Below are 26,479 nucleotides of genomic sequence, written 5' to 3'. Positions count from 1 at the left end.
AATTTTCTTAGTGATGTGCTCAAACACCTTGTAGAATGTTTTCTTATCTTTTTTTCTTGAAACAATTAATTGGAGAATTTTATGATTCTGTGATTCAATATTTATTGTTTCATTTCAACCCTTCTCAGGATTCTAACTACACACAGATTTATACTTTGTACTACTGAGGAAATGCTTCCTTGCATTCCCTTTCAGAGATATTGAATTGAGGAAAGGGTCTTGATTTGATGCATAGCTTAATCACTTGATTCTTTTTTCATCATTTTGAACTGTGAGTCTTAAACACATAGGCATCTTTCCATCATTGGGCCAGATGGAAGTAACTTTTTCACTTAGCAGAACCCAATTTGACTTCAGCCTCTTTCTCTTATTTATTTTAATGTGTTCCATTTCATGTCTCCAAATGTTTTCATTTTTACCCAGCTCTATGTGTCAGTTCCAAAATTCACATGCCAGAACCATTCTTCTCCCCACCTCTACCAGAATGAGCAATCATATTTTATTCCTTATTCTCCCAAGTGAGCTACTTTTACCAGACTTGTGTTTGTTTTGTTTGCCTGCCAAACTCCACCAAATGTCTTGTTTTAAAGATGACGGGCCTGTCACCACATGGATTCAGATTGTTCTGCAGATTTTTTGAGGGTTTGTTTTGGTGAGAGTTTTTTTCCTTGTCTTTTGGTTTTGGGCCTTTTTTTAATTTCTACTTGCAGTGTTTTTAGTCTGTAAGACATTGCAGCTAAAATGATCTTCAGCTGAGGAGTGAATTTCTTTCTGTTCTTCCAGAATGATACATGTTAAAATATACTTTAAAGCAGTCTGGAATTCAGAGAACTTCATGCCAAGATGTTTCACTCATTTATGAAAGAGCTATAACCTGTCCAGAAATATGTGGTTTAAACACAGTATTTACAGCTAGTACACTTTAACAGCTCTTCAGTTTGTTTACATGACCTGTTCAGGGCAAAACTTGTGTTCACTGACATTCTTCTACAATGAGTGTATTCCTGAAAACTGCCATGAAAGTTTGATTTCAGTAGTTCACTACTGACATTTTTATAAAACTCCTCTGGGATGTGAATTTTTATTTCGTTGCTGTGGGTAATGCTTATGTAAATCTGTCTGGGAAAATAAATCAAATTACATCCAAGGCTGAAATTATTATTTTATTTTTTTCCTAAACTATTTATCAATTCTATTCCACTCTGGAAAATTATAATGATGTGGCTGTCCTGGCTGTCATCTGAATATTACAATGGAAATGGGATATTTTCCACACAGTTGAGAGCTCAGCCAAAAGAAATAGCTATGTTTGAAATATTTTTGGTTTGCTTTTTTAACTTTTTTATTTTTAATGTGGATTAAAACCCTTAAGTTCCACTGTGCTGTAACATAAGTGCCTATATAGGAGAAATAGATTGATGTGTTGTATTCCCAGGGAGGCCATGCAAGTCCGTGGGGATCAATATGTTACAAGTTTTGGGCGGTGGGGATGGTTGTGTGGCCTCTCTTCTAAGATGATGCTGTCAGTTGCACTGTTTTAGGGAGTGGCTCTGAGTGGGCTCTCAAGAATCACAGGGAATCCTGAGAGTGTGTGCTGAAGTCAGTCGTGGTTTTCCTCTTAAAACTCTTACTCTGTGCCTGGAGATGTGAGCCAGGTGGGTGAGAAGGAGCTCAGTGCGGGGAACGTGTGATAATCTGTGTCCTCTTCCTCTGGCAGAGGTGTCTGTGAAGGACTGAGAGAGCTGTCATGACCAGTGTTGAGCCCAATTCATATCTAAGAGAGTATATTTTTTCCATAATTAAGGCATTACAATGAGTCCTTTCTTCTACTACTTCCTTTCATCTTAGATTTTTCCTGCTTCCTTGATGGCAAATTCAAGGAGAAAACCATTGCTATTAATCCCAGGAAATAAACACATAGAGGCAAGCAGAAAAATGAGTATCCACCAGTTTTCCTATTCCTGTCCTGTGAAATCTTATGTCACAAACTAGTTATCAAAAAAGGCAAGGGAGGGAGAAAACGAGACATAAAATAATTTCCTTATCTGGTTTTGCAGCCTCATAAGAGTGAAATGAAAAGAGGGATTTGGCATTTGTGAATTGCCCATGGATTTACCATTCAGGCTGCCTGTATTTTGGAGGCATTTATCCTGATTGAGTCTGATATAATTCAAGAAAAATAATCTAGGAGATAAAACCTTTGTGTATCTTTTGATTCCAAACTGAAACGAACAGGTACTTCTGTCTTGTGTGCAGACAGTTACAGCCATGATATGAGAACAGATCATCGTGGTATTGTTTTCCTCTCACTCCAGAAAATGTATAAAACATTTGTAAGATTGTAGGTAGTGGAACACCTGACCCACTGCTCTCCAGGGACTAAGGTTAGTGTGTTAATTTAATGTTATCTATGTTAGAAATGGCTATTTATCATTATGTTAAGTGCATAGAATCATTCATGTTGGAAAAGATCATTAGGAAAATTGAGCCTCAGCTGTAGATTTGAAATTGTTGATTTGAAGTTTGCATACAAGGAATGGATAAAGAGCTCTCTGTGCTTCCCAGGACTATGTAGTTGGTTGGTTGCATTTTCCCACTTGTTTTTTGGGTTTTTTTCTTATAAAAGAAGTAAAACGTAATGAGGCAAAAGGGATGTACCATAAACATAAATCTTGAAAGGGTCAGTGAGATTTTTACTTTCTTCTCAGCAAATCTGAGGTAGCTAAAAATTAGAAAATTCTGGCCAAACATTTAAATTAAAAAAAAAAAAAAAATGGGTAAGACTTCTGGATAGAGCTTTTTTTGGCTCTTTTTTTTTTTTTTTTTTTTTTTTCATAAAGTCATAGAATATGCTGAGTTGGAAGGTACCCATCATGATCATTGAGTCCAACTCCTGGGCCTGCACAGGTCACCCCAAGAATCACACCATGTCTAAGAGCATTGTCCAAATATTTTTTGTACTTTGACAAGTTTGGTGCTGTGACCACTTCCCTGAAGAGTTTGGGTGTTTTGTTTCTTTGTTTTAAAAAAATTATGTATTAATCATTTCCTCTGAGGTGTCCTTCCAGACAGTTAAATTTTGGACTATGACAGCCAGTTTTGTTTATCTCTAGGTTACAGTGTGTAGAGGAGGCTTTGTAGAAATTTTACTCTATGGTGATTGTTCCTTGAACATTTGCACCCAAGAAAAAGCCAAAAAGCTCAAAACCTCCAGCATTTCTGACACAAGATTTTTGGAGTCCAGCATTTTAAAGCCATTTAAAGACTGCAATAGAGAGAACAGTGATGCAGCTTGTTGCCACTAGTAGATCATTAAAGTTGAAGAGAGGAAAGTACAAGAGAAAACAGGAATTCAAGAGAGAAATGGGATCCTACCTCTGCATACAATAAGTGGACTAGGAGACTGTAAGATCAGTGAGGAGCTGGCAAGTCACAAAGTTTGAAGAGGCAAAATGTGTCTTCACTGCTATTTTCTTCATGATGCAGATAATGGGAGACTCAGAGGTATTTTACCATCCTCTGTTACCAGAGTGGATTAAAATAGAAGTGTATCAAATAGATTTATCCTTCAGGGCTTTTCAGGGCTTTGTGTGTGCTGATTTCCTGTGGCAATGTTTGTCTGCTTCCAGGGAGTTGTTTCTAGAGACTTTAAACCTGGTGTAACATTAGACCAAGAGATCAAATAGCATCTTTCCCTTCCTAAGGTGCACTGGAATGTGATGAAACTGTGGCTTTGAAGCATTCTTATATAATAGCAAATTATGATAAATTAGTTTAAAGACAACCTTTGAACAGGACTAGGATTTCAGTGAACTACTGCAGAAACAGAAATAACTCATCTGCAATTTCATTTGGCTGTGTGATGCACAATGGAGAAGTTACAAATGGTGTTATTTACCACAAGGCTATTTTTAAGTGCATGTACAGAGCCTGCAATGCAAAATTTATAGCTGGGTAGTGACTTCAGTGACTGAAGCTTGCACGCACCCTATAGGAGGCCATAAAATACTGTGGATCTTTAATCTAGAAGAAAAATTATTTTAAAAACGAGGAAAGGAAAAAGTGTGTCTCACATGCCCTCTCTTGCTATTTTTACTTGTACTGAGATGGACTTTGCCAGCATGAAAACATTAAGACTTGTCCTCAGAATAACTTTTGAGCCAACCAGCAAATAAATCATTACTTGAGGAGAAGCTATTTGTGTGTGTGTGTGTGTGTGGTGTGTGTTTTTCAGGAAAAGAACACCATGCTTGCACACAAAGATGTGACACGATATTCCTTCAGACAGCTTTCAGGACACAGAACAAACAGAAGTCTCTGAATTACATGTTTGAGGCAGATTTTTGTAGCCATGCACAGCATGGGGTCAGCATGCCAGCTCTCCCATCCTGACAGCAGAGGCTGCTGCAGAACTGGGCTGTGGCTCTCAGGACACATTGTCCTGTCTGAACAGGGCCTTTTCCAGGGTATGTGATGTCATATAGATAAAGCCTTATTTTGGCACACACATGTGCACATGTATGCTGTATGGATGCAATTATGCTGTATTTAGTTTAAAGATGTTTCATTTGTCAAAAGAAACTCGGGGAACAGTAAGATGTTAAATGTACAGCAGAAGTGAAGAGAAAGCCCCAACCCAACTAAATGGTAATGCCCCAACCCAACTAAATGGTAATGAATACTTTCTGGGATGGTCCTGATAACCTGAAGGTAATGGATTTGATTTTAAGCTCTCTAATTCTCAAACATGCAGCTTTGTTGTGTAATATCTGTCTGTCCTCTACCTTTTTCTGAAAGAAAAAGCAAATCCTTAATTTTTTTTTAAATTTTTTTTTTTTTTTTTTTTACTTTCTTGCTAATAAATACATCATGGTAGAGGACATTGGAATCATTCTATCCATTGCTGGTGGCTGTAAGCTGACTATCCCAATAACAATGTGAAAATGTCAGACTTGTAGGCACTTGCCATTTCAGTGCATCCTTATCTGTAAAGACTGGATTTATTACTAGGCCTATTTCTGTACCTTCTATAACTGGGTTGGAATAGTTGTCACTGAAGCTCTAATAGACTCACACATCAGACAAGCAGAAAGAAGAGGAGAGTGGCAAAAGCTTTTTAATACTTCATCAAAATTTTACTTCTTTGCTTTTAATAAAATCTAGTTAGGGAAATACGTTTATAGGACTTCTAGTATATTTATGAATTCTGAAATATAAGGAGAAAAGTCCCCCACACTTGCATAGCTCTAAACCAAAACGTTTTTCTTCAGACCATTTTTTTATTCTTCTGTTTTGGGTAACATCTTACTGAGTGAATAACAAACTGTGCTAACTCCCACAGTCTGTCACTCTGTGTAGCAGCCTCTTCTGTGCCATGCTGGATGGAGCCTGTACCTTTGGCTTTTCCAAACTGCACTTTTGAGTGCAGTTGTTGATCCTTGTCTGGCAGTGGCTTTGGCTTGGTGGGGCGGCTCGCCCCGATCGGCGCTGTCAGAACGCGTGGGGCGCGCATCTCAGTACCCACGGCACTGTTTTGTCAGCTCTGTCTGGGCTGTTCTGCTTTGCTCTCATCTCATCCTTCCTTTTGGCTGCCAGGAGCACAGGAGGACAGTGTGTTGACAGAGGTCTCCATGTGACATTTCCAGGTGTCCTGTCGGGCAAAGAGATGCGCTCTTCCCTCTGCTTCCCGCGCCTGCCTCTTGCTGCCTGCCAGCACCGGCCCAGTCTGGTGGAGGGGTGCTCAGCTGCTCCCCTGAAACACACAGACAGGATGTTGTGGGTGCATGTGAAGCAGTGAATCTCTGATGTTGTTCCAGTCCTGAATTCTCAGGATCATGAACATTCTGCAGGCTCACTCCTCATCTCCGATTAACCGAAGGCTGCAGTGATGCTGCTGAGCTCTTCTCTTCCCAAGAGTTAAGGTCTGCCAATATATAACCCTGAGTGGTCTTGGAGAACTCAGCGTGTACATGTAGAATAAATTATAAATAATAAATATTATTTCCTTTATAAACAGTTATTCATGGAAAATTTGGAAGTGCTCTCTTCTGGATGAGAGAGTGCTTGCAACATCTAACAAGAAATCATGAAGAATGAGGCACTTATGCCATGATATTATTTATGATTAAACAATCATTAGGTTAATCAGCATTTTGTATTCTGGTCACTGAAAACAGCAAAAAAAAGGTTTTTTCCCTCCTTTTTGCTTACATTTTTAAAGGTAGTGGAGTAGTTCATTATTTGGCTGCCCAGGATTTAATAAAATGATTTTCATTCAAAATATTCACTTTCTTGGTTGTGACTATTAAATGCTTGCTCATAATAAGTTTCAAAAGGCCTAAATTGTTTTCTAGAAATAAACTCTGCATATGAGCTGTACTTAAATGAAGGTGTCAGTCTGAGAGTTTTACCAGACTCTGCAATTCTGATCTTGCCCTTTCTCAAGTAAGTTGTGTTGGGAAGGGTTAAGTATAAAATAAGGCAGGCTGGAGGAGCAAATTCAGCATTCCAATATGTGTGCTGGTTTTTAGGGACAGGTTTTTGATTTTAATTTTTTAAAATTATTTTTTAAGTGCTTCCAGTGCTTTCATTTTTAAACCATAATGAAATATTCATGCTTCATTTTATTTGACTTGTAATTTGGTCACATGCATTTGGAGGAGAAGATTGCCAGGCATGACTGAGCTGTTGGATCCTCCTCAGTGTTGGTCCATTTCTGTTTTACAGATTTAATTGACTCCAGATTCCCTCTGCACACTGAATACAAATGTATTGTTTGCTTAAAATCCTGGAATGCAAATCAGACATAGGTCCCACTGACTCAATGGGATATTGTTCCCAAGAGTTGTAGGGCTGAACTAGCTGAACCTGTTGTGCTTCAGGGAAGCAAAAGCAGTGTTAATGTCTTTCATATCAGAATTGCATAGAAAAAATATCAGTATCTCAGTTAAGCAGCAGCTCTTCAAGTTTTCACTCCAGTTTTACTTTTGTAGTTACACAAAACCCCCATGGTTTGGGTAAAGCTCTGTGAAGAATGAGATTGAACGAGCTCTGTTAGGATTTTGTCCATGTTTCCCAAATCCTTCACGTGGACATTTTCCTTTAGCCATTGGTTTTGCTTTGCCTCACCCCAAGGAAGCCAGGCTGGAGCCAGGGAGGTGGATGAGGCAAGTCTGGCTGGTGGGAAGGCAGAGCAGCAGTGCCCTGAGAGCTGCTCCGAGCTCAGAACCTGTCACCCCGTGGGAGCTGCTGCTGGCAGGCACAGCTCAGTCACTGCTGAGGTACCTCATCTTGATCTGGAAGTTAAAAAGGATTTACATGGAAGCACAAAGGTCATATCCTGCCTTATTCCTTTCCACAAGTCTGCAGAAACAAAATAACAAAAGGCACTTGAATGCAGTGGGAATGAGGACAACCAACTGAACATCTTTGCTAATGCCAAACACAGTTACAGATTCCCACTAATTCCCCCCAAAATTGGCAAGAATATGACAATAACTTAGTGTAAAAATCAGGGTTGCATTAAATGTACTCTGATATGAAAATCACTAAAGACTCATTAAAATTCTGATGTAACTGCTTTTTTAAGTAAGAGCACAAGCTTGTCATTTAGATGATCGCTGAAAGGAATTTGCTAAAATATAGTATACAAGGGCCTGAAATGGATTTTTTAGTCAGAGTAGCTCTGATACTCTGAAGAGTTAGCTGTGACCAGGTAGTCACAGTAAAACCTTTGCTGGCAGAGCCAGGTCTTGGAGAATGATGCTTAAAAGGTCTCATGTCTTGGAGAGGAGGAACCTGGAAGCAAAAGTGCTTCTCCAGCTGTAGGGTAACTTGCTGCTATGGAGTTTCCATGCTAAACTCAGTTTTTCAGAACAGTGCACATCACAGACTTACTGCAGTGTGTCATACTGAACAGAAACAACTGTGTCTCCTGAGGTACAAGGGAAATTAAAGGATTAACTGGTGATGGGACTTCTTCCCCTCTCTGATTAAATACATTACTTTTATTCTGGAATGGAATCTTGACTGTATCTCAGCAGTTCTGGTGATTGACCTATCTACACCTGGTTTGGACAATTGAATTTAAGCATATTTCTGTGAAATTAAATTTTAAGAAGTTTCCACATTCCTCTGATATTTGGCCCAGCTGTGGTTTGCTTTTCCTTTTTGGAAGAGGGAAAAAGGCATAAAGATTTGAATGTTATCAGGAATTTATGGTTTGGGAATTAAAGGGTGTAATCTTTGCTCTAAAAAAAACCACAACTACTTGAAATCACTGAAATGAGAGGAGGAAAAAAAAAAAAAAGAAAAAAAGAAAACAAGAAAAGGAATGCTGGGAAGTGTCCAAATCCACAAACCCCACAGACTTGTCCACATCAGCAAATCAGCCTTTTGTTTTGGATAATGCTCTAAATTATATATTGGGGTAGACATAGCAGATTTTCCACATAAATGAAGATGATGGCTGCATGCTAAAAAGTAAATGTGTAAGTAGTGATGCTGTTGAGAGAGATCTAATAAAGTTCTAATACCAGGTTAACCAAGGAGAAATATTTTGAATGTGTAGATAATTGATGGCTCACATTCCTTAGTCCTGTATTTGTGCTATAGATACAAGTAAGAAGCTGCTGACTGGCTCTCACACATTCCATAGAGGTTGTGATCCACCAGGACTGGTGTGTGTGTGCATAACTGGTACAGACACAAACCTTGGTGTTTACCCAACAGGATTTTTCACATGCTTGAGCTTACTGAGAGGCTGTGATGTTAAAAGCAGGTGCTTTATTTTTCACTTACATGGATAATGAGGTGAACAGCCCCAGGTAGAAACCAGCTATGTGTGTACCTCCTAAAATTCAGTGTAAGAACAAGTCTCAGATACAAGTCACAGCCTCAACCTTTGCAGCTCTATGAGTGCATGTGCACATGTATATGTTGTTTGGCAAAGAAATAGGAAAACACATTTTCTATTTTGACAGATACTAGATCATTCATGCTATAATGTTCTGGTCTGTTAGATAAAATTATCTGTAAAATGGGATCTCTTTCACTAGCTTTTGGCCATTAAGCAGAAGTGATACACTAACATCAAAGATCAAATCAATCCCATTTTATTTATAATATACTTTATTTGGCTTGTAGGTCTATTCTGCAAATAGTATTAATGATTAAAATGTTAACTGATAGAAGTTATTGTAGAACAGTTGATTGTAAGAGTGTATTGGGGGTTTGAGGTTTTTTTTATTTTGAGGAGCAGAAAAAGAAAAGTTGGTGTCATTTGATTTCTTCAGTGAGAGTATACAAGAAGTTTCTGCTAAAATAATTTAGAAGTGAGTAATAGTTACTTCATAATTTTGGTAATTACTAAAAATATAGAAATTGTGTCTCTTAGAATTAAAATACTTAGAATTAAAATAAGGAGAGGGTTGCCTGGGGTCTTGAGAACTCATCCAGCTCCTCTCTTATCTGGAGGCTGGATCAACTACATATTTCCTGACAGATAGATGTTTATCTGGCTCTTAAAGATTTGTGGTAATGGAAATTCCATAGTGTTTGTAGCTAGGCAGTCCATTCTGGTGCCTCTCATACCAGAAGTGTTTTTTCCATCTCTCTTGCCTTACTGCTCTTCAGTAAATGAGAAGAGATTCTTTCATTTGTATCAGCAACTTCCATTTATTTATTTAAAGAATTATTATTATCCTTCTAAATCTTCTGTAAGTTAAACATGATTCATTCTTAGCTTAACATTTATCCCCAGATTATATAAAAGTCTAGAATCTGTAGTGTAGGGGCTCTAACTGCACTTACTGTGAGACTGATTTGGAGTACTTTAATTACAGCTCTTAATTATACCTGCTTATTCCAGCAGATAGCTGTAATGCCACCAATGATTATCATGCCAGAATGAGAAGAACAGAAACTGTGTAGAATATCAAGAGCTTTTTACTTTTTGGTTTGTGGTTGTGATTGTGGAATTTTGTTAATGTGGCATTTCTATGCTACCCTTGATATTGTATTGTAAAGCAGAGACTATAAATCCAAACTTATATTAATTGTATCAATTGTATTAATTTGGGCCATTTTGTTATAGAAACAATGAGATATGAGATTTTTTTGTTTTAATGTAAAATTATAAGGAATGTGTTAGGAGGTTGAAGTGGGTTCAATTAAAATATTGCAGCAAATACTAAGATTAATTTGTAATGAATTTCAATCACTAGGCAGATTTTTATAGCTCTTATTGGTCTTGATTTAATTTCTTTTAGTAATGCTGCAATTCCAAAATCCGGAAAAAATAAATTTTTGTTTTTTTAAAATGCAGAGGAAGTTGCAGCTTGAAGTTAGACATTCTGAATTATTTTGAATGTCTCAAATTTGCATTTGTTTTTGGCTGCTTGATTGATTTTGTTTTCTTTTTGCTTTCATCTGGCAATAAAAAGAGAATGATCCTAAAAAATATATATATTATTGAAATGAGGGATTACAAATAAAGTGTAAGATGGAAGCAGAAAACCTCAAACAATGCTGTTTTGCAGAGTATCCTGGGAAGGTTTTAACAATGAAGACCTAATCAGCTTGAAAATTAATTTATATGAAAAACCCAACCAAACTAAAAGAGTGGCAAAAAGCCCCCTTGAGCTTGTTTCAAATTGGAAATGTGTGTGCAAACACTTTTTTTTTTTTTTTCTGCCAAATGCAGAATAGCCATGAAAGGAGAGGAATGAAGGGTGTCCTGAAGGATGTGCTGAGCAGGACCTCCAGACCTCCTGCCAAAACCAGCCACCCCTCCTGCCCAGACATCGCTGCAACACCAGCTGGGTGTAGGCTGTGCATTAATACCTCTGATCCCTTGTTAGATTCTCTGCAAATCACTCAGTGTTTAAAGTAGTCTTTTTCTAGATGTGAGGTGGATTTCTGTTAACTTAGTTCTATGAGCAGTACAGCCACAAGCAATGTCCTCATGTTTTCCTGCCTTTGAGGTCAGCCTGTTGGAGTGGGCTGATATACAATTCAGAGTTATGCTTCAGTAAGGGCCAAACTCTTATTACCCACCATCTCTGTGCTCTTATACTTAATCTTTTAAAAGAAAACTTTTTCTTTTTGTTGCCCTTTTGCTTTATTTCCCCTAAAGGCATAGGCCAATAGCAAACAGAAAACATCTACTTTGTCTTCTGGCCTATGCAAGCTTTTGAAAACCTCATGAGCTTCATAGCTGTGGTATTCGGATGCCTTTTATCTAATTCACTGTCATTTTGTGGTATCTCAGTGACCATGGCTGTTTGCAAACATATTTTTCTCTTTTCTGTGGGGGTGGCAGATTCTTCACATGAAGACCTGGATGCAAGTCATTCTCACACCAACAGGAACTTGGGGGTTGTGAGTTTAGGGTGGGAGTGGGGCTGCACATCAGCTCTGTACAGATATCAGATGTTGTGGATCATAGAGAAAGGAAGCCCATTGATCTGAACGCTGTTAAGTGCCTGCTTGGATGTGTTCTTGAGATGCAGGAAGCCTATTGATCTCTGAACTCAACAGGTCAGCAATCCATTATTGTAGGTCAGAGGGACAGCCATCCTTTTAGATTTGTGATGCTTTCACCCAGTGCACTGTAGTGTTATATATAAATAAATAAATAAATAAATAAATAAATATCTATAGATAATATAGATATGAATGTATGTAGTAACCCAAATTACAATTTAATCTCCGGTAGAGTGAAGGTTGTTGCAAAAATTAATAAAAATGTTTCTAAATTAATAATTTATTTTGAAAAATATTAAATTAAAGGTGGAATTGATCTGACCAAATGTGTTCAGCTGAAACAGGTCATCAAAGTGCTTTCATATTCTTACAGAATGTGAAAGGAACTTGAGCTAAATATATGTATCCTCAATAGAGATTTTTAGGATTGGTTTGTTTTGGGGTGTTTGGGAGGGAATACAATGTTCTCTAGATCTTACTTTATTGGATTTCTTGTGTAGAAGTATGTGGCTTTATTTTTATATGTATGTATTTTAATTTGTAAATATATTTCTATATGAAATTCTGATGGAACTGTGTTTGTATCATTAAGCTTAGACCTGAATAACACTAATAAGTATGAGCCTGTAAATAATACAAGGGTAAAAGAACATGTTGACCCAAACACCAGTAGACCTGCTGCCCAGTTTCTGCATTTTAAATGTATAAGCTAAATAAGTAAGCTAACATGATTGTGAGACATTTAAATTGAGTTATATGGAAAAAAATAATTTATTCCTTGAAAACAAGAACATTGCTAGCAAAAATTCAAGTTGCCATTATTAAATTAATGCAACTTTAGTGAGTTAATTAAAGCAGAAAATTTCTGGTTTGGCATTTTATCAAGCTATAGTTTTAGGTGCTATTATCCTAAACATGTGAATAACAAGCAGATACTTAAATGAAGCACATGCCAATAAATTAAGAGACTTTCACAAGTAGAATATTTTATGGTGACTAGTTAAAAAAACCCCATATAATACCGTTAGGAATATATAACCATGGAAGTTAAACCAACAAAACCCCTTGGTATTTAATGAATATAGAATTTACTGGTGCCACCTACTGTTGGCAAAATAGAGATGACAGAAAGATGTTTAAGGAGTAGTGAAAATGAGCATAAGAAAAGAGAGGTCACATAATTCCACTCCTCAATATCAAACTGAATGAAAACATGATAGAAACGTCAGATTAGTTTGTCATGCTTCTTAGTTTATACCAAGGGAAAAAAATAGAAATAAGAGATATAATTGAAAATATCAGACTTTTTTAATCCCTCAAACTCTGTAATTGTTCACCGAGGAGAGCCCGAACCAGATATGTGCAATTCAACTATTTTGGGATTGGAGTTTGCCTTGATAGCTTTATCTTGTTTTTCTTTAGCTTTTAAATCTAGTGGGGTCAGTTATTCAGCTTGTACAAACAGGTGTTGTTTAATTAATGTTAGTGTTGAAATGCCATGTTAAAATGTGACTGTAAGGAATGCTCTTCCCCCCTCCCCCCCCACCCCCTTTTCAGCAACAAATTTCCTTCTTTGGCTCCTAAGGAAGTAGATAAATGTTGGAGTAGTTTGCAAAGTTTAAGCAAAAATAGAACAGAGATCAAAAGGATAACTGCAATAGAAATAATTCAAGTTTTTCATAATAAAAACAGTAAAGGACAAGTCTCTCAACATAAGAAAACACGTTAGGAATTTAAGAAATTCAACTGCTTGTGCTTTCCAAGTGAGCTTGAAGTAGTGACAGAGGCAAGCACAGGATGTCTGCTTGTATTCAGAAAACTTTGAGGGCTCTCCTGCTTTGAGAAAACCTGCTGAGATTTAATGTCTCTCATTATGGGCTGGGTTGGCTGGGTTTTTTCCCTTTTAAAACTAAACCTTGTTTTCATTGAAATCAGCATCAAAGGTCTTGATTTCTTTAGCCAAGGTAGAGTTTAGTGCAGAAGTGACCCTGAAATAGGAAAGTTGTCCATCTCCTGGACAGAACCATGCTCTGGATTGTAAGCTGTTTTTCCCTTCCAGTGTACCTTTGGAACATGTGAGATGACTCTTAATGCAACTAAGATTTCATTTAAAGTTCAAGGTCAAGTAGGTGACTGCTCTGTCAGTAGTCAGATTGAAATCTTCATTTAGAGGTCAAATATTTTTATACTTATATTCAGGACAGCTCCCCAGCAAAGCAGAATCCCAAGTGTGAGCTGTTGCTCAAGCTGCTTTGGAGATCGTGGGTGAGAATGAAGCAGCTCTGGGTGCTCATCTGGAAAGCTGGGTCAGGAGCTCAGAACCCCTGGGTGTCTCCTGCTCACTGGGCCTGAGGGAGGGTTTGAAATGCTCCAGACTGACTCAGGGCACTTGCTGTGAACGTGGTTAGAAGCTGTACAGATGAGCTGTGGGTGCCAGTGTCCTTCACTGGCTATAGAAGTGAATGTCTGCTGAAGATGGCTGTGGTGCAGCCTAGGGAATGAGGTCAGGACAGAGACACTTATGCAGTTCATGTTATGGAGCCATTTGGTTGCCAACACTGCCACTTCCCTGGGCAGTAAATCCCTGCAGTGCCACTGGCCAAGTCTTGCTGTTGTCTCATTGCCCAATGTCAAGGTGATGGTTGGTGACAGCAAGCTGAGCTTGCCTGCCAGAAGGAGCCTGGGTATGTGTGGATGCTGGTACGCTTGCAATAACAACTTCCCACTCATCTCACTTTTAATGTACACAGGGCTGAGTTGATCCTCTCCTGTCTGAAATGCCAGTCAGAGGGGTTTGCCCACCTCCTTATGCTGGCACCAGATGCATCACTGGAGGGAAGGATGCAGGAGATTTAGGCAGAAGGGTTCCTGCCCAAAGGGAGAGAAGGAAATAAGAGGCTTGAAAACACTTACAGACAAGTCCAAAATCTTTATACATAGAAAACAGTGAGATTCGTGGTTCCTGTGATTCATCATGAATGATTTTTGCAACTTTCCTTCATTTCATGCAGAAACAAACTTCATACATGGAGTGAATCAAACTGGAAGGTAGGAAGAGAAGGTAATGCCTTCTGTTTGAAAAAGTTCAGTGCTGGTGTGGAGGACTGGATTATAGCAATGCCACTGAATGCCTATATTGTTTTAATTAATTTGTTTAAATGTGAATTTTTACAGAAAATAGAAGTTGGGATTGCAGTTACAGGCATGCTGAGCATTCAGAATTGACAGAGAAGTTGAATGCTTTGCATTTATAAAGCCCAAGTAATATGAAAAGTTATATAAAATAACAGCTTGTATTCCTTGCTAACTGGGCACCAAATCACTAAATATGTGGGGGTTTTTTTGTTTTGAAGTTCTTAATTTGAAAATTTCAGATAATATAATTCTCTCCCTGGAAGGAGTCTGATGAAAGTGAACTAATATTTCTGATGTTTGAGATCATATCAAGGAATATGAGAAAAAAATCCACTACTAAACTAATTGCTTCTGTTTGCAGTGCATGTTTGAATGGGGCTAAAGCATATGGTCACACAGTGAACACTGAGAAGAAAGCCAGGTTTTACATATCTGTTCATTGAATGACCTTTGCCATCCATCTTTTACATTAAAATGGGCAAAGGTCTTGCAGAAGAGTTTGGATAAGATAATGCAAAAAAGAATTGCATCATATTGCAGATACATGGAAGGCTATCCCTTAAGTATGGCTTTTTGTAAGTTTTTTAAAAAGTTGCTTAAGATATAGCTGAATTTGCTGTATTTTTTTATATATATCTGACCTTTTGCTTTTACAGCCCCTACCCATTTTGTTTGTATATGTTGTATGTTGCAGCTCCTTTGCAAACACTATTCTCTGTTAAACTGCTGATTCCAGAGTGACTCAGTACATATCAATGTATATTGACTGAAATTGCACCTTAAAATGACTCAAGGCAAACCTAGGGGAAAAAAAAAATTAAATCTTACAGTAAATAGTTTTTCTTGCCCAGATAATTGATGATCAGATATATTTTAAATCTGTGCCAGAAGTACAAATCACCACATAGCTGTCTCTCTAATGTGAAATTGTTCAGCCCATCCAAGGTCTCCACTACTTAAAATATTGACTATTAAATATGTTTTCACCTATGTATAAAATATGAATAACAGCATTGTACCTTCTTGCTGCTTTTCAAGGTTTTTCCACAGCTTGATTAACTCCCCTCTAGGACTTTGGTAATACAGATAAAATAACTAGTTTAATCTTTTTCCTGTGCATGCTTTAGTTGTAATATATGTTGAAACAAAAGCTTCCCTGTGCTGTATGTGTATGGCTTTTGTTTGAGTGTTGCTAGCATTAGCTATTGTTCAATTTTTGTTAGTGATAGATTAATGCTGCAGCACTGCTGTGAAGCTGTGGTGGTGCAAAGGCGCAGCACTGATCTGTGTGTATGGGTAGACTGACTTCCTCTTTGGTTGCTTTTTTGGTGTGTACGTGTTTATTTGTGTTTTTGGGGGGATTTTCTTTGATTAGGATTTTTGTCTATTCTGGGCTGCGTTTTGTTTTATTTTGGCTTTCTGTGTTAATGTTTTAGGATTAGTCAATCTATTGTCTGCTGCAGAAGTACTTGTTTGTCCTTGGGGAGATGAGAAGTATTTTCAGAAGCATATTGCACAGACTCTGAATAAGTGATTTGTACCAGAATCTTCCCTTTGAAGTAGATGGCTCCCAGCCTTGATTGAAGTGAAAAGTGTTTCCTACCATACGACTCAATGTTTTGATAGAATCTCTAAACCTGAATGGGTCAGGGGGAGAGGTCTGTGTGAAGGTTAAAACTGGGCATGAATCCAGGTTAAAGTCTTCAACAGATTAAATGCCCTTAAATGAGCAGGGAAACTGCAGGTGCACTGCCCTAACAGCACTGCTTTGTCCCTAGGCAAAGTTCAGGTTTACCTTTCTTAAAAAACATTTTGAATTGTTTAGTAGTTTAGTATTTAATCACTCCTTGCTGGTAATGAAAAGTCTCAGATGTAATATATTACCAGATTTTCCTTTTGAGATGTTTCCTTACAAACTTTATAATGATGTGTGATTACTACAGAAGGGTGGCATTGGAAACTTAAGTAATTTTTACCCTAATTATGTCAAAGGTACTTTGCCAACAGGTACTCTAACCAAATATGGGTTTGCATCAGTTTGGGAATCTAAATAATAGCTTTAGTATATTATAACACTGGTAGAAATCTATTCTAGATCTTGCTCATCTAAATATCAATAAATTTTTATCCCTTTTCTTCCTGTCCAGAGAAGATTCCTTAGCTGTTCTGGTGACTGCATCTGGCAACACATTTAAATAGAAATAATTTTTATCAAGCGTGAGAAACTCTGGAAACTGCCAATTTTAAATTATTATAGTAGATACGCATATTTAAAACTCTGGAATTCAGATAGCAGCAGCCAAAGTTAGTGCATGTGTTTTTTTTTAATGTAGCTTTCTCAAATGATTTCTATTCTGGTCTAACTTGAGTGAAATAATTTAAAATCAAAATATCTAGATTTCATTTTATTGTATTCAATATGGTTTTTAAAGCTTTGCATTTGAGTTCCAGATCCCATCAGAAGATAAACTCAGTAACACTCCTGGCTTCTGGTTCAGGGAGTCTTTTGTTACAGAATGCTTCCTTGCTTTTTGTTAAGCAATTTTTCTTTCTCAATCAATAGAAATTTGTTTGGGTGGGGGAGGAAAAGATCAATTTAAGCTTTACAATATGTTGTTGTTGTTTTTAGTTCAAAGCAGTGATTTTAGACACTGTGGTACCCAGACCCCTGGTGAACAAGCTGTTCTTGCAGTGACCAATTCCTGGTGACTTGGCTGTCAGTGTATTTTCCTACAGCAAGGTGAGGAGATTTGTCAGATTTGGCAATATTTAGCATCACTGATGACTTAGGAGAAAGCTCAAGGTCAAACTGTTTCCTTGCAAAATTTCTTTTTTCCTCTTCTAGGGATGTGATCCTTGCAGAAAGGGATTGATACTTTCCTGGAGTTAAATGGGGAGGGATAGAATTTTGCATTTTTCTAGAACAGTTAGGGGGCTTTAGTCTCTGAAAGTCCCATTCTGCAGCTTTCATGAGCACCGATTTTTCATTGGAAAAGAAAAATGGGGAAGGGAAAGAGAGAGAGAAAAAGCAGAGAAGGCTGCAGGACACTTGATTTATGAGAACTTGAGCAAAAATCTCAAACATATGCAAAGAGAAAATGTGCTTAGTGGACTTGGTATTTTTTAAGTGTTTGTTTTCCTCAGAAGACCAGCCTGCCACTGGGCTGTTTTAGCTGTGTCCAGTCAGCAGAGTCCCAGCCATGAAACAGCAGTGACCTTGCCAGTGCAGGGATATTTCTTTAGCAGTGTTTAAGCACTGTTCAGATCTTTCCCTCTCTGTGATCGTGCTCAGGTTAGTGATTGTATATTACTCTTTTTCTTTTGAGAGCTTAATGTTGCATTTTTAAAAGGCAAAATGTAAATGAAGAAAGTATATTGAAGAGATATATTTTGGACTTCTCAATTCAAAAATATTACTTCAAATGGAAAGACTGAAATCAAGCATGTTAATCTTTTTTTAGAGTCAAGGTTTCCTCACTCTTCACTGCCAGAATAATAGCAGAGCTGTTCCCACCATTGCTGTCTGCATGGTGTGTAAAGGAAGCAGGTGATATTGCAAGTAATTATGTTGGTTTAAAAAATTATTTTTTCATATGTAATTAAAAAAGCTTTAGGATAAAGAACTGAGTGAGACCTATTATTCTGTGATAATAACTACCCTCCTATAAATCATCTGTTTCTGGAGTCATCTGGTTAAGTCTTGGCAGTTTCTGCATTGCTCATGAGTTCTTATGAGTGGTCTGTTTACTACAAGGCTAATTTTTTATGAGTGGTCTGTTTAATACAAGGCTAGTTTTCTTAAAGTATTGATGAAAAACTATCAGTCACTGTTTTTTGTTTTTTTCTTTTTTCAAAGTAGAATACTGTAATAAAACAGTAAAATACAGGCAACATGGTGGTTGCTTATTGGTAAGATGACTAAAGGAAAGGTCAAATAATCAATTAGAGGACCTTATAACATATAACTCTTAAATTTAGCTCTTGGTTTGAAGCATTCTCAGTTACTGGCAAACAGGAGCATTTGGAAGCAGATCAGGACACTGCGCCTCTGCTCTTTTTGATTGTTAGGAAGCTGTTTCCAATTCTTTTTTTCCAAAGAGAAGAGGAATCAGATGGGCTCAGTTTTATATGTGAACTGGTTGTTCTGGGCTCCCACATTCAAACGTGATGTCCTTCAGGTGTGGGTTACTACACATGCTCAAAGTTTACTGCCAGAGTCTCCTGGGGCAGTGGTCAGGGAGCTGTGGGTGGGGAACAGGATCAGACCTAGAGACAGGAGCAGCAGTCAGACCCAGCCAAGAGTGGATGGGCAAGGCTGTGGGGACAGGAGTGTCTGGCTTGGTGGGGTGGGATTTGCAAGCTGCCATCTGAAGTCCTGCCATTGGTATGCCAGTGAAAATGTAGCATAACGGGCAGTATTAATTCTGGCAAACTTGGAGCCATTAGCTGACATGGTGCACCACAAAAGCTTAAGACGAGTTTTAGGAACTGAGGCCAACTCCATACAACACCATTTCACCTGTTACGGAAATTATTGATGGTGAATGTGCCCATGGCTCACAAATGTACAGTCTTGTAACAGGTTTCTCTGAAGCACTTCGGGGATGTCATGGAGAAGGGTGGGCTTTGGGGGATACCTGGGTGAGAGATACTTGGCTGTATCCCTTCAGCAGCTCTGGCAGTGGCTGTGCTGAACGTGGGCTGGAAGTTTCCTTTTTGCTGCTCAAGGAACAAAGCTCACAGTTGGGTTCCAGCTGTGCTGAGTTGGAGAGAAGAGGCTTACGTGCTCTTGCTCTCTCAGAAGAGCTTAGTGCTAAGTCTATTCACTTCAATTTGTATTGAAAGTTGAAGAATGTATTACAGTGCCTTTTCAGGTTTGAATGTTTATTTCAGAAGGTTTTTTACAAGCTTTTTATAATCTCTGCTGGCTCCTTAAACTGTGTATTTGTCTAAATAGAATCATTTTAGTCTCTATACATCACTGATTTCTAAATATAGAAACACTTGACTAAAGCAACCGGGGGGGAAGAAACTCTTATTTAGTAATTTAGAATTTGTACCTTCCTGTCTTGAGCTACAATTTCTTCTGAAAGCTAAGATATAGAATTGCTCTAAGTGTTCTGTATTGTCTTACTGAGCTCTGTGATTCGTGGCAGAGTTTCAGAGAGCTTGCTTTAGGAAAACCTGGTGTTAGTCTCTTCCTTAATATTGCTGTGCTTGTGTCTTGTCCAGCAGTTCTTGCACAGCAGAGGCCATCAGACACAGTCTGTGCTTCTTCCTGTGCAACAGGAAAACAAACCAACAGTGTCTGAAAGTTGACTGGACTACAAGGCAGAAACTGGCTGGAAGAATTTGATCTGAAATGAAAATATGTGCTCTGAAGAGCAGTGGCATCCCAGTGTGCTTGATCAAATTGGCTTTATGTCTCTCAAGTTGTTTAAAAAAGCAAACAGTCCATAAATTACATTATTGCACAAATAAGAGTAGTGAAAATAAATTGAATAGATTAATAAAAATTATCTAGTCTAATGGTTCTAATATAAGAACATTGACAGTTGCTTTAAAAATACACAAAACTCACTTTTCTAGTTCTAAGTGTATTAATTACAAATGTACATTGTCATTAGTTTGAGCTGCAAAGAGAATAACGCTGTTATACTGTTATTGCAATCCTTCTCATCACTGGACAGATCATCTTCATGCTGTGTTCTCTAAACTATTCTAAATATACTGCAATGTCTATTTATTTATTCCTTCATCTCATCTTAGCCCACTGGAATTTGTGGCCCCAAGCTGTGTAATGGTAAATTTTGGCTATTGATTTTGAATGCCTCCTTGCTGGCATGCTGAACTCATGGGCACGATTCCCTTTTGAATCCCACTGGGAACAGAGTTCAAGAACTGCATTGTTTGCCTAAAATATCCTAATCACAGAGTGGTCATCGATCACAGGTTTGGCTGTGTGCAGGCCCTCCCACTGGTAGCTCTGACAGGGTCTGTCCTGCTGGCTGTGAATGCATTTGCTCTTGTGCTTTCTCAAGATCTTTCCATTAATTTCCCTATCCTCATAGGAAACCATATCAGTTTGTAAAGACCCAAGATGGTTTCCAAACCAAACAGTTCTAGGATTCTTTGAGATTAGGTGAGGGCAAGGGAAGAAAGTCACATTGACCTGCCTGCTCTGCTCAGTCTGCTTTTTGTTTGAGGACATTTTGCCTCTGCAGAATCCCTGTCAGCCCTCAGGGCAGGGATGTTTTGTGTCACTGAGACCATGACCTGCTTTATTGCTTTGAGCAGATGCTTGCAAAGCTCTGTAACATGGGAGTTATGGGCAGTACGTTTTCCAGAGGCGTGTATCATTTAATACAATCACTGACAGTCTTTGGTTCTGGTGTTAGGATGAGCATTTAACCACAATAGCAGTGGATGGATCTTAGTTTGTGTACTTAACTCTCTTCTGGTTTTTCATCACTGTGGTTTGTCTACCTCGTTGTAACACATGGCAGTCCTTGGGAAAGAGAGAAACTTGGGAAAGGTAATTTGTTATTCTAACTTAATTTTTATGAGCTGGTAGATAAAATTGCATCACTCTTCTTAGCTATTTTTGTTTTGGCTCTGGAAATGTCATATGTACAACATGTGTTAAAAAATTAGTATATCAATATAATAGTGACAGGTAGTAGTATGGTGTTCCTGTCTTTCACCTCGCAGAAGCAGGGACCAAATTTACAAAGCATTTATGGTGCTCCATAAACCCTTATATGTGTTTCGTGCATTGGCTTCACATATTAGCTGGTGGGAGACTTAGGTTTTGGGTTGGTTTTTTTCAAGCTACTTTTCTTCGTGCATATTTGCAAAGAGCACTCTCCTCACAGGAAGTTGTGCATATTAATTTATAAGGGTTAAACTCCTGTGGGTCAGGAGTTCCCTCAGCTGCAATCTGTATTGAAATACAGAGTGTGCTAAGCAAGTACACTTCTTTTACATCATTGTTTCTATATCCAGTTTTGGTGTCTGTCAGAGGCAGGATCTCAGATGATGTGGATCTTTATAAGAATGTCTGTACTGAGCCAGAGCCCCTTTTATCCTATGTTCTTGTGATATTGAGGATGGAAGTATATGACAGGCAAAATCTCAACTCTGAATACGTTAGCAAAATTTTCTCTAAAATCATCTCATGATGAAGCAGATATTCTGTCCTATGATATCTGAATCCATTAAAGATGAATAGTACAGCTTTTGTCAAACATTAGAGGGTGTTCAAGTAATATAAAAGCAGGGGACCTTTTGGCCTCAGTCATTGGAGAGATAATTACTGTAATTGTACTACACTGCTTCTTTTCGTCACAGCTTGATGCATATACTGTATATTTTACTTAATATTTGTATAAAACCTGTAATCTTAAATAACACATACTGTTCTGTGGTGCATGAAGGTCTACGGTCTGTTTAAAAGGAGAAAATAGATGTACTTCGTGGTTGGAGAGATGCAGTGTGAACAGTGAAACAGCCAGGAAGATGGATCAGAGCTACCGATAATTACCATTAGGGAAGTGTTGATGAAAGCTCTCAGTGCTTTGTAAAAACCAGATAGGACAGCTTCAAAAGTTCTAACACTCTGGCTAACAATTTAGATTAGTCACCCAAGTCTAGATCTTCCTTTTCCCTGCCTGGATGCTGACAGCACTGTTTTCAAATGTAGGAGAGAGAGCCAGAAGGAAAAGCAGTACCTACTTCAGTAGTTTTTCATACAGAGTAGCTTTGGGCCAGAAGAGAAAGGACATGAATTGGTAGTTGTTGACCCAAGTGTAAAAGTTTCAGGTGTGGAAGGCTCCCTGCTTCCTTTCCCTTTCTAGACTCAAGCTTGAGCATGCAGTTATGGAGCTTAGTGCTGCCTTCCTTTTCCATGCCAGACTTCTCAGGAGATCAGTCTTGATATCTTACTCCTTCAGGGACAAAGCTGGTCAGAGGTTTGGGTCTTGATTTTATATTTCCTGACCTTCAAGTGCATCAAGCGTTGTTTGAAGGAAAATGAATTCCTAGAAATGTCTGCATTCGCTTTTGCTCACCTTTCCACAAGAGTATCACAAGAACAGATTCCCCAAAGTATACAAACAGGCGGTCTAAAAGCTAATCAGTCGGCACAGTTTTTTCTTATATTTTGCAATCCAGTAGGGAGGGCTAATCTTCTGGCCTTCAGTTCCCCTTCTGCCCTCTGAATGAATGATGAAGAAGAAAGAATAAGGCACAGATCTAAGCTGATTTGTCAAGAGATTTTTGGATTTTTTTGGTTGGCTTTTTTTTTCCCTTCTATAGGGAAAAAAGCCACCTATCTAAACTGGGAGATTAAATGGAAACATTAGTGTCTAAGTAATTTCAAGGAATTTCAAGGCATGTAAATGTATTCTTAAAAGGACTATGAGTGTAGCTGCCCCAGAAAAGAGATAGCCACTCCTGTGTTTAATGCTGCTTGGGAAAATGGAACTAAAGGAAGAAGACTTTCTTCCTCTTGTAGAAATCCCAACCAATATCTGAGTTTTTTCACAAAGTAGAGGTACCACTGTGAGTTTCTGTGCCCTTGTGTCTGCAGTTGCAGATTACAATGTTTTATTCCTGCTTCAGATGATAGTGTTTTATTCCTGCTTCTTCCTGTGACTAAAGGGGAAAAACCCTAATACAGAGAAAGAATTGCCCTCTTGCTAACAACACGTGTATTAGTCTGTCCTGCCTGCTTCAACCCCCCATAGAAAAGATCTTTCCTATATTTTGTGAGGTTATGGAATTTATCATTCCTAGTAATGGTCTGATTTACATGACTGTCTGAAAAGGGTTTGTCCCTTTGTTTTTAACATGGAGATGTTTGTCATTTCTCTTGTTAACCCTTTCTAGACTGTGAATCAAAGATGTAACTTCAGCTTCCATGACTGTACGTTAAAAAAAGCTTCAAAACCAAATTTTTGTTACTTAGTACCAAGGCGGATAAAAGCCTGAAAGATCATGTAACACTGTGCCCTTGCTTTCACCAGTGATCTAACAGTAGTGCTCAGGGTATGATTTCTTCTCTTTTGAAATTAAAAAAAAAATAAACCACTTTAATAGGAGGGAAGCATAGCTGTGTCAGCATGTCCTCTGCATCCCCTCTTCAGAGGTTTGTCTGTGAAACTGATACATGGGCACTGAATAGATGCCTTGGAAAATCCCAGCTCTCAGTGCAAGAGTAGAAAATTGTGCTCAAAGCTTGAGACTAACCAGAATCAATCATTTATTTGGTGAGCTTTTTCATTTCTGTTCTTTTCTGTCAGTATTCACAGAAAGGACTAAGTGTTGAGTGGTAAGTCTGAGGCAGTCCCCCAAGCAAAACAAGAGGGAGTATCACTTTGCAAGTGGTTTCTGGAAAAGCTCCAGACCTTAGAACAAGCTGTATGGCTCCTAAGCCACCCTTCCTGGACTTGGTCCTTGCAATTAGTAAGGAACTTTCAGTCTGGGAAATGTCAGCCAGCTATACCTTCAGACAAAAGGAGAAAAATGGGCATAGTCCAGAGGGGGAAACTAGTGGAGCTGTAAAAGAATCTTGCCCCAAATATGTCTTTGGAGCAGAAACCATGAAACATGGCTGTTGGATCCTAATCTTATAGGATCTTTGGATAAAGCCATGAGAAGCAATTTATAGATTCCTTCTGTAAATACCTCCAAAGCAGGTGCTGTTGTTAGATCCCCATTCATTGTCCACATCTCCTGCAGTACACAATTGATTTTATTAATTTAGAGCATTGGCCTTTCTTTGCTAAATATTAATATGTTTCATTTTATCTGAAAAATATTTCTAAATATTGAAAAGTCTTCTGGGTTTCAGAAAGATTAAAATCAGTGTTTAGAAAAACAGAAGATGGAAATGCATTCTGCTGATCATTCCCTCCAGAGACAGCAAAAAAACTTATATATGCTCTTTTATGCAGTATCACGGTTTGTGATTAAACCCAGACCTGGTATAGTAAGTGCTAAACTAGGAAGCCTGGGTGGAATATGCAGCTTCATTTAGTAGAAACTGATTTTGGAAGGATGCTAGTTGATCTTGAAAAGATAGTCATTAAAGATATGTCTGTGTGAGGTGAAAAAGCCCTATAGCTGCTAGGGAAATAATCTGAGAACCATGATTTCATTTGCAAGTGTGCTTCAGTGACTTGGTGTTCTTGTTAATCCTCTCAATTTCTCCATACTGCATCCTGTCTCCCAACTGGCAGAAATCAAGATCCTAAATTTCATTAATTTCTGAGGGATTTACCTGTTTAGCTGGTGAATGATCCTTAACCACGTGTTATCAGGAATAGTAAAGTGAAATAGTTTGGGAACTGGCTAGCTAATATAGAAGGTGTAATATCCCCTGAATCTCAAAGGACCATTGTCATCTCTCATGAATAACTGCTTTGTTCCTACTAGGACAGCCAGTGTGTGTGGCAGACTTTGTGTGAAGAAATTGGAAGATATATAATAGTGCCTTACAGCTGAAAAAAATCAGCATCTTTTGTGGACTAGATAGCAGCACCAAGGAGAAAACTCGCCCCAAGGTTTACAGGGTCAATAGTGTGGAGAAAAACCTGTCTCTAGAATATCCTTTTTCTTTGTATATATTTTTCCCTTATTTTTCTTTCTTTTTTTTTTTTTTTTAACTTGATACCAGCTATGAAACACCTTGTAGTCTCTTCAAGCATCAGGACTTGTCTGAGCAGGTGATAAATGATGTCTCTCAGATTGGAAAGGTTGCTGCTATATATCTTCACAGAGCTCTTCAGAGCCAGATAAAATATGTGAAGGAAGCAACAGAATCAATATTCAAGCCTTTTTGCCAAAAGGCTTGGTAATTCTGATTAGCATGAGAGGAGGATTTTAAACATAGTTCTTTATTCATTAGGATGTTTCACGTTATCAAATTCAGCTCTCAGGTCATAGCAACTCAGATACCAGCATGAAAGGATAGTAATTTCCCTGAACTTCATAACAAAGCTAAAAAACCTGGCTAATTCTTCTGTTAAAGTCAAAATATTACTGTGATTTTTTTTTGTCTCTAGTATCTTAGTGCTTGCATGTTTTGGTTCTATTGCTGCTTTTGGTGCATTTTTCTTGCATTCATTAAAATGATCATTTTAAGTAGGTCTGTGTTTAGCCTATAAGGGAAGAGAATCTTTCTAAAAGGTTAATACATCCCAATGGAAACCATTCTGGTAATGTTAGCTATGGGGATATATAGATGAAGAATACACTTTTTGGTCCTAAACTAAAGCATTGATTATTTTGGTAATTTGTTGAGTTGGAAACTTTCTTAGATGAGACCCATAATGATACTTCTACTTTGGAAAAGTGTTCCTAAGAGCCATAACCAAATTTTTCTTCAGTAAATGTGATAAATATTTATTTTCTGTTTCAGGCGTAAACATTAAGAATATTAGTACTGTTAATTTTACAGTGAAGGTGAGGAAATTGTATGTCCTCTAATGAGATCTGCTTGTTAAAATGTTGTGGTGTACTGAAAACATTAATACGGGCTTTTGCCAAGTAATTTAAAATGGTCACTTGGTGGCAGATTTGAGCAGGTGTCTTTTTTAGTGGTCAGAATTAAGTAAAAACATGTCATTTTTAATTCTGAGCTGTCCATATTTAAAGAGTAATAACATTTCATACACTGGAGTTGATAATGCAGCAAAAATCCTCTTTTGATAATTCTCATAAAATCATTATAATAAAGAATAGGCAAATTTCCTCTCTTTCTCCCTCTGCTTTTCCCTTTCCTTTTCCTTCTCTGATAAAGCAAGATGTATATGCTTGGTCATCACAGAATATTTTCCAGGTTTAGAAATGTAATTTT

At 37.9% G+C, this 26,479-nt stretch overlaps 1 protein-coding gene across 21 annotated transcripts in view; it reads left to right on the top strand.

The window, feature by feature from the left end:
* Positions 1-26,479, top strand: part of MAGI2 (membrane associated guanylate kinase, WW and PDZ domain containing 2) — a 696,944-nt gene that overhangs the window by 91,347 nt on the left and 579,118 nt on the right. For 2 of the 21 annotated variants that reach the window (XM_085569313.1, XM_085569311.1), the window contains exon 1: positions 4,829-17,911. The exons of the other annotated variants lie outside the window; for them this stretch is intronic. The gene's annotated coding sequence lies outside the window, so the exon portion shown is untranslated. Of the gene's footprint in view, positions 1-4,828; positions 17,912-26,479 lie in introns of those variants that run through there. 21 annotated transcript variants of the gene reach the window in all.

Source organism: Lonchura striata, chromosome 1A, assembly GCF_050655825.1.
Source record: "Lonchura striata isolate lonStrDom1 chromosome 1A, ASM5065582v1, whole genome shotgun sequence".
Classification (NCBI taxonomy): domain Eukaryota; kingdom Metazoa; phylum Chordata; class Aves; order Passeriformes; family Estrildidae; genus Lonchura; species Lonchura striata.
Note: the sequence above shows the minus strand (reverse complement) of the source record. Positions and strands in the feature narration are given on the sequence as shown.